Genomic DNA, 17918 nt, shown 5'->3' on the forward strand with positions numbered 1-17918 from the left:
TATGCAGTTTGGAGAAATATTTGAAGACGTTGATGCACAGGTCCAGTAGGCATAATTTGTGATGTTTTTTTCCTATTATTATCATAAAAAATAATTATGAATATTAATAAATTATTAATATGAATGTAACAGAATATTAAAACTTTTTTACACACAATGTCGTCTACTTTGTGTAAATGCCATCTGGAAACTCCATTGTTTTGATAATTATGATTATTAATGAATTATGATTATGATTAATAAAGTCATATGTTACACATTGTAATGTGCTTATGTGAACAACCCTCTGGAAAACCCTCATATAGTTTCACAATCTATGCCAAAATATACAAGTGACACCATTGCCAAGGCTCAGTCTACGGCGAGAGTTACCATTACCCAGGTTCAGTCTACGGCGAGAGTATACTACACAGTGTGTATAATGAGAAGGTAGCCAGCTCCACTCGAGAGTAAACTGACATACCCATGAATTACCTCCGTTTTCTTCACTTCTGCATGTTTATTCTCAAAATTTCTCCCGGTGTTGGCAAGTCCATAAATCAGCCATCAAATCTACCCCGTTTTGGCCACTTAGATGGAAAATTTGTGAAGTTTGGGGCTGCGAGAAGATATATATCGCCAATGAAATGATGCTGCCTTAGCGGAATCGACAGCATCCGGGAACTTTTAGGGCCGTTTGCGAAATTTGAATGTAGCCGCCAAGCGGGGCCGAGGGCGGAGCCATGGTTTAACGTTATTACATATGCTGACATAATTGATCGTACGGCCAGTGAACGCTCGTGACCTTTGATTAGACCTCTCATCAGTTGACCCGAATGTACATGTGTCTGATCAACATCAAAACGTGGAATGAGTTTCATTTCTCTAGTTGGACGATGTATTTTTCGAACTTTATAGCAGTTGTAAGGTTGCTCCAAAGCAGCTTACTGGGTATGCGATCAATGGAGGTGGTAGCTTCAGCGAAACGGGGACAGCATCAACTGAACAAACACCGCAGCAGGAAGCTCAATATAGATTGCTGCGATCGTGTTTGCCAGCATTATATACACCTTATCCATATTATTTGATGACACCGTCATCACGTACGTCCATTACAAACGTCCAGATGAACTTCCGACGACAGTGAGCACACTGTCATCAACTGGGACCGACTCCTCTGCCCCTCCTCCGCGAAACGCATCAGCGACTAATCCGTAGCAATTAAAATGTTTCCACTAGCTGTAATATTTGACCGTGGCGGTGACCTTTGATTTGAACGCGTTCGCCGCTGCGATATCACAGCTAGGTTTCCACGGTATCCACCTATTCCCGAAGAACCTCCGCCATGTGCACACCGTACCCACAAATACCTTGGATAGCAAGGAACACGACTAACACTTCCAGGCTTACAAACGTGCTGACATTTTCTTGCCCGTTCTCGTTTCAAAATTTTAGTATTTTTTCCATAGACCCTGCTGCATCCGTGTGTAGCGTCAATTGTTTTTTCCCGAAGACAGAAAGTCCTCGCTTCAGTTTCTGAGTGTGATAAAACTGCAGAGCTTCGGTTCCAAATCTGCGTAAGGCTGTTCGCAAATTGTTTTTGTATTTGCGTAAAATGTACCAAAAATGCGTACAACATGACTACATGTAAGTACCTATATACAGCTGTCTACGCGATATCGAAAACCGGTTCAAAAGTCAATGAATAAAGTGTTCAATAAACAGCATCAGTGACAATGTTTTTTCTTTGATATCAGTTTCACAATTTGTTCTGTTCTATTTCTGTCGACGATTTTCATTTCTTACTAATTATTTAGACTACAACTTCCCACTATTGGCTTCGCTGCTTGACCTATCATCGCTGCTCTGAAGTCAAATTCACTTAGTCTCGGGCCTTCCATGGTTATCACCATCAGATCATTTAGATCAGGCAAAGTCACTTAGACAGTTACGTTTCGATTTTGTAATCCTGTTTTGGGTACTGAACCCACGCGCTCACACGGGACAGATGAGACTGGAATCACGGCTGCAATTATGGCCAATTTTGCAATAATCTGGAATAAGTTTGCAGACCGGCATAAAACTATTATTTTTAAGTTTGCGTAGCATTAACTTAAACTTGATATTCGACTAGGAGATCTTCAGGGTTTACAAGTATGCATTGGGCGCAGCGGAAAAAAAAAACATTTTTTTTTGCAATAACGACGAACTCTATTGAACTTGTTACATTTTTATTGGTACGGACTTGAAGGAAAACGTGATTGACAGGATGTAGGACAAAATATTGCTAAATTATGAACATTTTTATCAGACAAAATATTGCTAAATTATGAACATTTTTATCAGCAAACAATTTATTTTTAGTCCTGGATAAACTTCACATTGAAGGGAAACTACGTGTGCTCATGTCTTTGTTACAGAGACTGCGCTTTTTAATGCGTATCGGATTACGCAGACGTCATTTTACTTTGCGTACTTCAAAGTAATAACATGCTTGAAATACGCAGGATTTTGCGTTAACGGAAGCTCTGTAATAAAACTATTGATAATATTATTAAAATTTTACTTTTTCTCAGTATTTTTTGCAAGACATGGATATATTTGTCTAACATATTCATAAAAAAGTAACATGTTCTCGTAACGCCAGCACGCGTACGCCTTTTCAATAAAAAAGATATCGATTTCAAGGTACATTGTCTGTGCTTTGTCTGTAAAACACGTCCGTGACTGTGTTTTAATATTTTGCTGAGCAGCAAAATAGACGAGTCAACGCTGCCTGTATTTCATTGTATAATCTCTGAAAATCACAAGTTCAATTGGAAGGTGACTGCGTGTTTGTACGTACGTACGCTGTTTTGAGGTCTCCTCGCCAAGTCGCTGAACTTGACATATTTTCACAATGTCAACGGGTATCTATCATAAACAAACGCATCTGCAACCCGTCATCCCTTTGTAATCACACATACATAGCTTGGACCGTTGACTTGAGGCACCTCCATCCTTGGACAGACCATGAAGTAATCGTACAGTGTAAGTGTAACTTTCAAGTGTAAAAAAGGTCACGAGCGTTCATTGGCCGTACGATCAATTATGTCAGCATATGTAATAACGTTAAACCATGGCTCCGCCCTCGGCCCCGCTTGGCGGCTACATTCAAATTTCGCAAACGGCCCTAAAAGTTCCCGGATGCTGTCGATTCCGCTAAGGCAGCATCATTTCATTGGCGATATATACCTTCTCGCAGCCCCAAACTTCACAAATTTTCCGTCTAAGTGGCCAAAACGGGGTAGATTTGATGGCCTAGGTACACGATGTGCTCAGCCGCGCTTATAAACTTAGGCAAAGTCTACCTTTCTCTCTCTATGCGAGGGAAGCGTTCATATCCGCGCCGCCATTGTTAATCACATGCAACCCATGGGCACTCGGGCGAAAACCAGCCTTGCAAACAAAAGAGCATCGCGATATCGAACTTCAAAAGTAGACGTTCTGAAAGGAGTGCAACAAGAGAAAATTGTGAAGTATGTAAAACTTCTGAAGCTATAAAAAGAAAAATTTTTTTGTCAACAGAAAATGGTCATCGTAGATTGTAATTAGCTAAGAGGTGGTTAGAAATAATGTTAATTACAGAGTGCTACATCGATAGTGTTATATCCTAGCACAGTAAGTTGTCTGTATTTTGTAACTTGCCAGTGATCAGGACTGTATTGCCGATACTGGTTCTTACTATGATTATACTTACATTAAGTTCCTATAACAAACAAATATAACAAAAACAAAAAATAAGAAAAAAAAGTAAAAATAGATATTCTCAATTAGAATGCACAAGACACAATTAACGATTTCATAATTTTTTTTATTTGCTTCACTCTCCCTATGCATTTCGGGGGAGTAGTTTTATCACTCTCATAACACTCCCGCAGATAATTTTAGGAGAGTGATTTTCAGCTCACCAGCACTTTTTAATAAAGTTTATGGCTTGCAGTTCATAATCCTATCTACATGTTACTGGTTCAAATCTGTACCTTATACATAGCTTGTACTCTGTTTACATGTAAGTAGCAATGAACAGCAGTTTAAAACCAACTTGATGCTTCTGTTGTATTTATTTTGTGTACAAAAACAACTGGTAACAAATCCAGAGGGAAAGACACTTATTTTTTTTTCCACTTGCCCTTCGGGCAAGTGGGGGGTTCAGTTCACTTGCCCGAATTGGAAAACCACTTGCCCAGTATAATTTACGTGTTTGAAAAAAGCTAAAACATTGGTTTTTCATTTCACACACTTTATTTTGAAAATTATCATGTTATCATGAGAAAATGTCAGACATTCTCATAGGGTTCTCCTCACACTTCTAAGAGTGCTGGATGGCTCATTTATATTAAATTAATTATCAAAGCCCCACTAGCTGTATCATTTAGCATTCTTTATGTGATTTTACTTCTGAACTAAAAAAAGTTTTTGGGAATGTGCTCTTTGATGGGTTGGAATACAAGTATTGTTAACTGCCAAGTGAGACTGCATGTGCAATTTTGAACAAGAAAAATAATGTGTGCCCAAACGTAAAATGGTACCCAATGCAAATATAGCAAAAATAGTGTACACCGTGCATATATGCATTTGAATATTCACGGAAACGACAGAGTAGTCCAATGTAATGCATAGTGTTGAATGTTTTCAACTGGGACAAAATTTTTTTGTTTTCTTTGTAGTATGGTGGGAAATCAAATAATGTTAACATGTAAATTTACTTGTCCAATTTTTCACTAAAGAATGTTTTGTAAAGCTGCAAAAGACTATATCCTGTTAATGGGTAGAATTTAAAGAAAACCAGGAAAAATAGGAAGCCTTTTCATGTCAACAAATTTCAAGATTTACAGGTAGTGGGGCTTTCATATTCATAGAAAAAATTCTAACAGTTCATATGTTTGTATGTTTACTTTCTTGGGTCTTAATGTACAAATAATAACAGCCATTTTAATTGTACCTTCAAAGTATTTTTGCAGTTAAAAGTTTTAATTTATATATACAGAAAGAAAAAAAATCTGAAGCTATAAAGGAATGTTTTGAAGCTTCTGAAAAATAATGTACTTCTTTGTCATATTTTTACTGCGCTGACATCATACACAAGCCCTATGAAGTTTGGATTACCATCGCACTATACCAGTATCCTATGTTTTCTAATAACCTAGGTGGTCTTTTTAATGCTCATGCGCAGACTAAATAGAATTTAAACCAACAACCTATAAAGGCATCAGTGTTTTTCTATGTGTTTGAAAGCTGAATTTCTCGATGTCAAACTCGCTCCAATTGCTTCTTGACAGTCATTTTAGATTGGGAAAATTCACAAATAGAGAGGTTGGTCGCCACGGACAAGTAACTTTTAGCTTATTCACCTGAAAATTAAGTCAGTGTTCATTGAAAATTCAAAGACTGGACCCGTTGACACCAAAGCTTGCTCATGACTTTCATTGCATGCTGTCTTGCCACGATGCCACTCACTGTCACTCAACAAGTTAACATTGAAGAGTACGTTTTAGTAAAACTCCCTTTTTTGTGGTGATTTTTCGCCACTGGACTTTATTTTTACATCATTATAAACGTTCATACAAAGCACAAAAACCACTGTGTGTTTCTTTTTTTACCGTATCGACATATTGTGAGACACAGCATGGAGGTAGGAAGAGATCCTACCTCCATGGACACAGTAACCTCACAGTCAATGCAATGAACTTTGGTGAACGTACGCTCCACCAGCTGAACAGCTTTTTCATATGCAAAATCAGCGTACGGTATTTAATTGGTGGTATTGTTTGAACTGCATTTTATTGAAAGCGATTACATGATTCTTTTCATCAACTCTTCATGCAATTTTATGAAAAATCTTATGGAAATGTTCACAATGACATAATATGAAATTTTTTGTTGTTAAGTCCGTGTTCCCTCACCAGAAAATCGCTCTCGTGAATTCGATTTCTAGGTATTATTTTTTTTCACTTGTCCCGTCGGGCAAGTGGCATCGGAGGTTCACTTGCCCGAACGCGACTTTCACTTGCCCGGGCAATCGGACAACCCTTAGTGTCTTTCCCTGGTCCATTTTGAGCTGACTGATCCGCGGAGTGTTGCACTCCTCATCCGTCTGTGTTCCTTACATTCAGGGTGTTATAATAGTACCGGGAGCCAGAAGGAAATATCATTCATATATGTAGCAAGATCTATTCCAATCTGTTACAGTATGTAGTACAAACCTCTGTAGATTGATGGTGACTGTAGTGGTTAAACAACAGTACAGTTTTCTCTACAATACTCACCTGGTTAGTTCCCAGTGGCAGAACAGATTGTCTTTCTATATCAGGATTTTGCCTGTAGACTTTGTGATGTTACCCATGGCCATCAGGCATTAGGCTGTGCAGTTTTGCAAGTTTTGCCTGAGTGATGATAATTGTAAAGAAATCTTTTTATTGGGTATTCCTGTGCAATCATGTTGTGGGATGGACAATTACAATCAGCCTGATAAGTACTGTGTCACTGAGAGTGAAATTAAATCCTCTGGATGCAGAATTGTTTTTTCAATTTTATCAGATCATATGAAATATAAAGTGCAGTATAATTTCAAAAGGTTGAAAGAAAGGAAGATAGATGTAGTTTACTTTGAATTAAAAGTATAGCTCTAAATCATTTTTTGTTATTAAGCAGCCCTAACTACACTGAGAAATTTTATTGTTTGATAATAGTGACTGGTGTCTGTGACTTTTGTGAAGAGCGCCCTCTACCACACAAGTACCGGTACATACCTGGACAGTACCCAGTGGATGGAGCTCAGCTTGTCTTTCCAAGTCCTATCAGATGGATGACAAGAATCAGTATGATTAGCTCTCCATTGCTGACAGTGGAACAGAAAAGTTGAAAAAATATTGAAAATGAAATAAAACGCCAAAATCATCCTTGCATCACTTTTATCACATGTAAACACAAGAAATAAATCTGAGAAACCTTAAAATATGTACACATACAAAATACATGCATTAAACATAGTTCTTACAACACATTTTTGAAAGTTTCATACTTGAAAATAGAAGTTATTGTGAGATTTCTGGTGAAATGCTGATGTTGACTATATTGGGTTGTGCAGGTTATTTCTGTACGATTTTCTTTAGGTCTAAAAATTGAAGAACTTGACATTCAACTTTGAAAAGAATAATTCCATCAAAGAATATACAGCCCAATCTTGCAAGCAATGTCAGTGTTTCAGCATTTTGAGTGATTTTGCATTTTTTTACCTCATTTCCATATTTCTGACACAAATACATTCATTCCAACAAATTAGCATGTACCCCATGATGCACCTGCACACTACATAAATGTATTACAACAGTAGATGGTAGGGTTTTTAAGTTTTTAATGTGGCCAGACAGACAGACAGACAGACATGGACAGACATGGACATACATACATACATACATACATACATAGACTGAAAAATAATATTTTTTTTTTCTAGCCTATATGCATACCTAAAATTTGTCACATTGGCATATGGGAGCTAAAAACAATCATCTTTTAAATTACCAACCTGGTTGGGAATCTGGCATGATTTGACATGAACTGTTCAGGTCTGGGTATTTATGATTGGTATCAAATGAAGACTTGTTGGTCTGGCACAGGCAATCCTGTAGATGAATAACATTGGAAGTTTCAGAATAAATTTGTAATATTTTCATGGCAACACTTTGGAATCGCACAAATTGTTTCATTCTTCACATAGGAGAATAAATGCCATAAATGCTAGATTAGCACCAACATTCATCTTCAGAAAGTCACTTAGATTGAGTTCTTTGTTTGCAAACACCTGACTGAAGTAAAAGCCTGTACCGGTATGTGACACCTTTACCGGTATGTCATATCAAATTCAGATTTGCATGAACATACTTCTATACTGTTTTAAAAACATGTTCTGGTGGTGTACCTGTGACACACAGTAATTTACTGTGTTACAACCTTCACTGTAATTATTCAACAACTTCCTGAATACAACTCATGTGAGAGTGTTAGCTGTGATAAGTTTAGGATAATTGTATTACAAAAATAAACAATTTTTGTTACTAAAGAAGTGTACTTGATAATGTATGATTTTTATCAAAGTTTGGAAGTGTGAAGAGCCCTCTAGTGGTGTCTTCCTCATGACTCAATGATATGCTGACATATGAACTAAAAGATTACAGACCAAATTTTACTTGAAATTTGAATATATCTGTTCCCTTTTGATAACTGTAGAATGCTTGACTTTTTCGATGAATGTATTTTTAAAGAAAAGTTCTGAAATAAGCATTATTGAAGTATGCAAATCAAATGTTCACCTTTTGATATGAAGGAACTCATTGTTAGCATTTATCTTAATTCTTGTATATATTTCAAAGAACAAAAAAAGCCTTTCCTATGAAATTTACAAATAACCGCCACTAATGGTACTACACATGGCTGAAAAGTCAGAAAGACTGCCCTGAAATATATGCATACCTTTGTGATGTGTTTGTAATGGCAGGGGATGGGTTCTTTTATGATGAACGGTTGCCAACGGTAACCTTCAACACTTGCTCACAGCAAACACACAGCATGGAACAGATCATAGCTTTCTGTAAAAAATAAACATAATTATGCTGAACCTATGAGTGGAAAATAGTGAACATAAGAAAAGTTAAACCCCTTTATACTTCCAGGATGCTATTCAAATGGAGAGTCTAATGTCATAAAATTGACTGAATAGGTTGCATTATATTACCATGCCCTGACTGTCACATTTTTAATTGGTCGAGCTGAAGCATGTGACTGACCACAAATACACAATAATAGTTTGTTTACATGTTTAGACACTATTTTTCAAAAAAATCTCCCAATTTGCAAAATTTTACAGCCGTTGTGACAGTGCGTCGTGTATTGCACAATTTCTGGGGGCCCCGTCGTCTTTTGCGTTGGGAATTTTTGTAATTTTGACGGTTTTCTTGGGTTTGTTGATGATATAATGGAAGTAACAGACTCTGCCCAGGCCATTAACGTTTATTTATGTACAAGGACAAGAGAAAAGCCAAAATTAACGGGCTCGGCAAGCCTCGTCTGTTACTTTTGGCTTTCCTCTCGCCCTTGCCCATAAATAAACGTTAATGGTCAGGGCATCGCCCATACTCAAAACGTCCCTAAGAAACAGGACGTTAAACTGAAATATGTATATCGATCTTGATGTATTCTATAATGACAAAATATTCTAAAATAAATCGATAAAGTCATTCACTTTAATTAATTTGCACGATTAAATTAAAATAATTAAATTAAAATGCAAAATTAAACTACAAATAAAGTGAGTGATGCCATAAAGGTGGCCTCATCATTTCACTTTTTTATATTTTTTTTAATTCATTTATTGAGCTCATCTCACAAAAGATATAATAAGGCCAGGTAGATAAACTTTTGCTGCAATATTTTACAATATAAACTGCAAGGCACTATTTACTACATCCAAAAATGTGTTCAAATATTTCTTCTTAGCTGCTTTCATTGCAATAGAATCCACAGAAATACCCTTTTCAACAGGTAGTGCATTGGGAATGAACAATTCAAAATTACTTTTAGACAGAAAAGAACCAAAGATATTTTCCATACACAAAAACTATCACTTCAGTCAAATCAGAAGACCTGTGATGGAAAAACTCCTGTGAAGATATATGATAATATAATCTTACTTGTAGCGCCGCTTCCTGTGATTTGCTTCAAGTTCAACCACTTTTCATGCTCTGCTTCTATGCTTTGAAAGTAGAATGATGCATCGAGAACCCAGGGCTGGGGTCCCCCGGACAACACCACTGTCTTTGAAGAGCCTACGGCAACTATACTGCCAATTCTTTGGGGTCCAAAGACTGTCATATCAAAATGCAAATTATGTGCATATATTAACATATGAGATATTAACATCTCAGTGAATGGAAAGTGTACGCACCCTGTGCAATAGTCCCATTTGACTGAAAAATGATGAACTGAAGTTTACTTGTTGCCTCAGTTTGAGTAATACGTACTATGTTAATGAGCCTGACTCACATCAACTATTTTACATGCCTTATATTTCAAGTTTCCCAACACTATTAGAATACAAAGTAAACCTAGTAAGAAAATGCTATTATGTCATCAAATTAATATTCTATTCAAACTATTTATACTTGACATTGCGTTATGAACAGAAAATTTCCAATCCATTGAATTGTCTATGATCTGGTCATGAAATTTCACCTGACATCAATCGGAAAAAGCACAGCTTCATTGCTGTCTATGATGACTCTAACGTACCGGCACATGGATGTGTTCAAATCAATACATGATTGTGAAACATTTTTCCTTACATATTTTCTTAACATTGTTCACCATATACTCAGAGTTTACATTCAATGGGTATCACTGATTGTGAACTCGCCAACTGTGAAAAACTACACCACAGCATACATAGAGACTGAAGTGAGACTGCTCACCTTTTAAGGCAGGTACGTCGCCACAACTACACTAGCTTGTAGTTTCACGTTGCCTTCATTGTTTGTGACAGTGACTAGCGTGTTTCCTGCAATCAAGGCTTTGACCCTGACAACAGCACAACTACCTTTTGGTAGGTCAATGTCCTCTGGAAGGCAAGAAACACAAGATTATTCACATTTCTAGAGTTGCTCACAATCTATGTTGTTACCTGCAGTACAATCTACCTGTGTTTGATCATAGTGCTCTCATTTTTTAAATTTTATCTTGGTATTGATGTGACTTTGTTCAATCGGTTACTTCAATTCTAAGGTTTCAGCTCTATCTGTACAAGGTATTATACCACTGGTTGTGAAAGTTGAATAAATAAGGATTTATAATATCAATAAAAATACTTCATCTAAAATTCTCCAACTCTGGTCCTTCTTCTTGGAACTTATCTCCAATTTAATCTCCGACATTCCCAATCACTAACATCTTTTCATTATGCTCTGAAGACACCTCTTTAGATGATAGCTTACTTTCTGATCAACTTTTATATAGCATGTAGAGCTCGTGCAGATTAGGCACTTCATAAATGCCCTTCATTAATATTATTATTATTATGATTATTATTACCAGCATAGCAAAACTTCAGTCTGTAACATCAAGCAGTGTCAAAGGAACAGATAAGTATTCAACAAGATTCTACAACAGCCATGCATGCAACGCTGACTAAATTAGCCCGTATTTCAGGCAGCAGTGTCTGATGTCGCGTGCATGCCGCTATATTTAGTAACAAACTTACAATTGTGAACAGCGCTATTATGGTGTGAAAAGACATCAAGAGTTGAAATTGTCAATTAATGACAGAGAAATGACCTAGCACTGCATTAACCTAGTTGTTTAAAAAGCATATTTCAAATAAAGTTGTTCAAATATCGGTTGTACAGGCAAGAAAAGTTTACATGTGAAATGTGCCTAACTATTTATGCTAGTACTATATCGAGACTAGCTTGCTTTCAATGTTCATTCCTAAACAGGAGACTGACGGAGCAAAATGCTACTACTAAAATGATAATGCTAAATTTGAGTCCTGGGTGTCATAAAAGTTTTGATGTAAAAACCCTTGCAAAAATTAGTAAATTGCCAGTCTGGTTAGCCAGTGTACAGTTGAAAATGAACATCCTAGACTGTGATATTAAAACAACTATTTCAATTACCATTGCTGGTTTGTGTCATTCATTATTGAACATTTCTGAGACGATTCACTCAAACCTTTTTCCCTCAAAAAAGAAATGGGCTGTATGTATTTCCTACCTTGGCAGTTCCATAATGAGCCTCATTTCTGATATCTGAAACACTGACTACACTCTCACCAATGCTATCAGCTGTGATCACCGTACTGTGTACATTCACACTCGCCACTTCTTTCACAGAGGATGACCAGCTGTAATTACCGCTGCCCTCAGTGGCTGGAAAATACACATACCAAGATGTTCAAATTAGTCAATTTGTTTGGTTTGTTTACTGTTTATTTATTGTTTGTTACATCAGTTCGTTCCAATCACACTTGTATTATTTCCATAGTTTGATAACACTCTGGAATTGTTTGTACAATACTGTATGTGGCACAAAGTCTGTGAAATAATTATACACACACAATTAACTGTATATCTCTGAATAAAATGCTGAACTTTAAAATGTTTTTGCATATGCCCAAAAAAGTAAAATTCTGACAATTTTTTTTGCATGAATAAGAACACTTATATGTGGAACAATATATTATCTCTAACAAGTACTTACCACAAGTGTGTATGGTAAGCTGAGTTCTGATTTGGTTGCCATGGAAATGCCACATTCCCGGGGTGACAAGAATTTTGTCAAAAATTTCAACTTCTTGCTTGTCAGCGACCGGTTCGAACTTATGATCCGTTCCATCCTTATCATAGAATAGAAAGGAGAGATCTGGTCACTATAGGGCCGTTCACATTAGCCAAAAAGACTCGGCCCTTGTCCTAGCCAGGTTCGTGGTCGACCAAAAAACAGGTGTGAACGGTTCTGCATGGCCGGCCACTGTCCGGACAATTTCTGTCCTAGTCGAGAGGGGTGGTTTGTGGCCGACCCAGGTCTCTGGCCGAGCAGTAAACAGCGTATGTGAACGCGTTTTGTCCGACTCAGGTCCCAGTTGACGCCCTCTGTAGTTGACATGCAGTGTAGTCTTTGACCTATACGACGATTCAGTATCATTTTAGACATGGCGAGTCGAGTAGTCAATTGGGCTACGGAAGAAATCAAGTGTCTTTAGGCATTTGGAACGAAGATATGGTGAAAAATCTGATGGACAAGGGATCGAATCGCCTACAATATCATCTCACAGCTTTTGTCAGAGCATGGGTTTGATCGTAGCCCAGATCAATGCAAACGTAAGATGAAACATTTGAAGTCCGAATTCAAAACGTTTCTGATCGGTCGGGGAAGAAAGACCTGTATGTTTTACGAAGAACTTAGCCAGATTATTGGCAGCAGACCTGCAGTAAATCCCGCTGCAGGCTCGGTTGTGGACAGTTGCAGACGCTACCAAATGATCTAGGCTAGGACAGCGTTGAACGTAATGTGAACGCGGACAAAGATTAGCTTATCTTCTCACATTCTGCCGGATTAGTTCTGGCCAGCCCTGGGCCTTGATGTGAACCCCATAATTGAGTGCTGTTTTCTATCACCTTAATACCCTCTTGTCAATATTTATTCTAATGTTCCAATGTAAACTTTAAAAGCACATATCATCTACATTTCCACTGATCTCAAATAAAATGTGTAATATGACTAGAAAATGGATTGGTATGCGGGTACCATTATGTCACTTATTTTCATCATTTGAAAATAAACCAGCAACCGAATGCAACTTGATAAAACCGGAATTACAGGCATTCTATTTACACCAGTAGCAATATGCAGATAATGTGATAGTGGAAGTGTGAAATTTATTTGGAAAACACCTTTTTGTATCTGTAAGTTGCAACTTCATCGACATGTGTAATGATGCCACATTTTTCATGTGTCTCACTGCAGCACACCAACATTAATAGAAAGACATTACTTTGGTTTGAATCTAATGTTCCACGACACAGTGTACTAAAAGTCGGTTACAACAACAGTGAGTATACCTCTGGGCTTTACATACATGTTTCAGTCTGAATGCCTGCTAACACAACTATTCTTTCACACACTTACCGGCAAGCTCATTGATATCAGAGCTGCATCAATTTCAGTCACGTCCTGTCGTAAAGTCTATACGATGTGATAGGAACCGTTTTTGGAAGAAAACTGAACTGCAAAATATTTCTCAGGAAAGTTCACATCAACAAAGATATTCTGGAGAAAGTAAAAGAAAGTTTCACTGTAGTTCATATACGGTATACTGTAATGAGAAATAAAGTGTTTTTGAGCCCCCAATAGTTCCCTACCGGCTTATTACAGCAGTCTAAATTCTAATTGTTAACCTAAGCTGAAAAAATTATCTTTTTTTAACTTGGATGACATCCAAAGTGCCCTCAAGGTAGAATGTGCCTAAAAATTGAAAGATTATGTACTTCGACTTTTGCTTCAACTTTCCCCTCAAGGATACTTCTAACCATTCTCTTTTCAAAATCATGAATAAATATTTGGGGTCACCTTGCAAATAACCTCAGAATTACCGATATTTGAAACTCAAAATGGGCATCATTCCTGTGTAAACTCTATGGAAAAAATTAAATTTTTGACTTTCCAAAAAACTAACAGTGAAAATTTTTCTTACTCTAGAAGGATCGTAAAAAGTTCCCTAGGTGCATTCTACCTTAAACTTCTGTGTTTTCTGAATCTTTGAGTAAATTTAGGTAGTTCTTGAAATAGCTCAAAGTCAGCCCTACACTGATCGATACACAGAATCATAATATGAACAATTTTCTTGAGTCTGAGAGAACATTCAAGGACACAGTACTGCATCCATCGTCACAAATACTGAACTTCAAGAAAATTATTTGCAAGTGATTGTTATCTTACCTCTGATGGATGAATCCTATGACTATCTTTGTCGTAGATCTCAATGTTAATTTCATAAATACAATATGTTCCAACACCCAGTTCCTCCCTGGAGAGTACCACAGAGCCTGGAGAAACAACAATGAAATAAGCAGATTAAAAGGACTTCACAAACTTTGCCTTAACCTGACTGATTAAAATTTTATTACTGTAACATCATAATATTCACAAGCATTTACTTTCACCATTTTGATTTTTGAGACAATATTTCACTCGGATTTAAATTCACTTATGTTGTTGGTGATACAATGTAATCTAATGTAAAGACTTTCACTGGGATTTAATCGAGTGGATTTCATCTTTCAGCAATAAAAATCATGGAAATAAATCTCAGTGAATAACTAATGTTTTTACAGTGTTCAATGTGGACTATTAGGACTGTGAGTCATTCATATGCACATCTATTTTTCCCATACTGTATACCATTCTGTCACTGTCCAGCATTATGGATGATTATGGCTTGCTATAATCATGGTTAACGCGGGGAAGGGCACGGAGACGCAGGCCATTCTACCTTTGCCTCACAACCATGCCTCGCACTTCCCTTACCGAAAATTATTTCTACTGCAAATTTGCTGTAAGTTTGCCGCAAATATGCAGCAAGCATATAGCTTGCAGGAACCAGTTGCAGAAGTTTGCAGCTAGCTGTGACCCTCCTGCAAACCCTTAAACCAATTTGCTGCAAATTTGCCGCAAAATGGTAATTTGCTGCAAATTTGCAGCAAACAAAGACTGATTAGGTCATTGCCTATCATTCTATTACCAGCGATTTGCTGATTTTTAGACTATTTCATTTTCAGGTCACACACAAGTACTAAGTCCCATATGCGTCCTATCTTTAGACCCATTAAAAGATAGGGCATATACTCACTAAAGTATGGTTGTGGAAATTGTGTGTGGGTCTAATTGTGCCTCCCTATGGACTGAATTTTTTAGCGATGGGGTCCTCAAATACCATGATTAATTAAATGTGTAAAACACCATGGTCAAATGGTGATTCTGTACTTTGAAAAGAAGTTATAATGCACACCTACTGAATCTGTAATTTTATGTAGTATGAATGTACAGCAATTTATAATGATGCGCAGATGCTCAGTCTTCAGCACAAACATTTGCCAGAACAGAAAGATGTCTCGTTATCCTAAAAATTGATTTCAGCACACTTGAAGGGATTTCATTCATCACAGCAGAGTCAAGGACATACACGAGCAAGCACACTAACGTCACTCAATGACAGAGTAGATCATTACAGAACAAGTAACTTTTCCAAATGAACAAGGGAATGTTTAATTTTATTTTTCATATCAGTTCACTTTTGAAATCGTAAGAATTGGTAGACAATAAAGTCTTCTAAATACATGTTGGCACATATACACAAACATTTGCAGCAAGCTGATGATACAGAGTATAGTATGGAAAGATTTCAATTTCTTTCATCTTTCAAAGTTGTCTTCAAAGATTTTTACACACTCTTTGCAAAGAAAAAAATTCTATTCATATTGATTAAAAAAAATGTATACATTGCTTCAAGTGTTTAATTTGAACAGCAACAAAAATAGTGTTGTCATTTTGAAAAATGTTAACAATACGATGAAAGAATTCAAATTACATGAGTTCAGTGGAAGTTATACTCCTGGACCATAGATTTCCACCTTGTAACTAGTTTTTTTTTACTGACAAAGTATATTCTACCTGCTGTAAATTTTGTGGTTACTAAGTGTTGAATCATTAGAACACATATATCTTGAATGTGCTTTAGCAAACATCTCTGTCAAAATGTTTCTACAATTATTGTACTTAATTATCTGCAATACTGTGTGATTTTATAAAATGCGGATACAAAATAATTTTTAACTCAAGACTTGAGTCAAAGTAGACGCCCAGATGTAACTTTCATTGTCAATCTCTTAATTTTGCCTGGCAAGTGGTCAATCTACAAGTATTGTTCGACATATTCCAAGTACCAGTAAAGATTATTATAAAGAACGAAATCATTTATGGATATAAAGTTGAAAAAGAGTTAAGACATGACTCTGTACATCTGGAAGGAATACATAAAATGATGGAGTAATCTACTTATCAATGTTTTCCACTGTGATTTAGGTGGGGGGGACGAGTACGGGACTGGGGAATTTTACAAATTTTTTATAGCAGTGTCAAATTCCCCACTCTTGGAAGTTTAAAATTCAAATACCCAGGGGTGCGGGAAACAAAAGGCCCTTGCATTTGGCTGTACATGTGTATGACGAAAGTAAGAAAATTTGTTTCAGTGCAGATTATAACTCTGACATTTTGCAGAGGATGATCTCTGCATGACTGTGTACAATTGTACACATACAATATATGTGATTTGAAAATGGCTGGCGAGCTAAAAATTGCCCTCCTGAAATTAGCTGTGTGAGTGGTTGCAGGGTGACTGAATAGCTCTTCTGAAAACAGTAAGGGGAGTACAAATAAAATTTATTATGAAAGTATTTTTTATTGCGATGTATAGAGAAGGAAGATTACTGTATTTTGATATGATGTATGTAATGGGACAAGTAGTGTTAGGCCATCGAAATTTCATAGCAGCATATATTTGCCAACTTTCAACCTTTTTCAAACAATAAATATGCTTGCATGTGGCCTCTCTTTTATTCATGAAATACCGTAGTTGAAGGTATACTTTTAAAACGTGAAGAATGGTAAATTTTCATATTTTATCAGAAATGTCTTTTCAAAATAGTCTACATTATACATATTAGATGCACTGACATTAAGATTAAAACCTACTAAGAGAACAGTGCTGTCAACAAACATGTTTGACTTTAAACATGGAGGAACTTTTTTACTTACATTGTAATTTGAATTGTGTCTGGTGATATTAAACAAGGACTAGATTTTATATGGCAGCTCAATCACCACTTAAGTTAATGTGTCTCTGCGTAATATTTTTTGTGGCCCGCTGAAACATCTTTCATGCTCGTTGGTCTTCAACCAAAGTTCACAAGGTCGACTATTACAATGATATATTGACATGATATTAAATGAGTTTACATATTATAAATAAAACAATGCAAATTTTTACTTGTTACAGCTACTTTGAGGTGCATAATCCATCATGTACACTCTCAGAGGCCAAGAGAAGAGCTGCAAGTTTTTTGACAGGTACCATTTTATGACAGACAAGCAGAACCTGAGCTCAGATCATCCTGTGCCACATGCTCAATAGTCGCAAAAATGATCTTTTGAAGGTTACCGGTAATCTCTTACCATGAACTGATGATATTTCTCAATCTTTTGTCAGCAATATGGGATGTCTGCTCAACTTTTCATAGTTATTCTAACAGTGAACCAATTACCCACTGCCGGGATAAGTTATGCAATCAGTT

The sequence above is a fragment of the Ptychodera flava genome, chromosome 9 (genome assembly GCF_041260155.1).
Source record: "Ptychodera flava strain L36383 chromosome 9, AS_Pfla_20210202, whole genome shotgun sequence".
In the NCBI taxonomy this organism is placed as follows: Eukaryota; Metazoa; Hemichordata; class Enteropneusta; family Ptychoderidae; genus Ptychodera; species Ptychodera flava.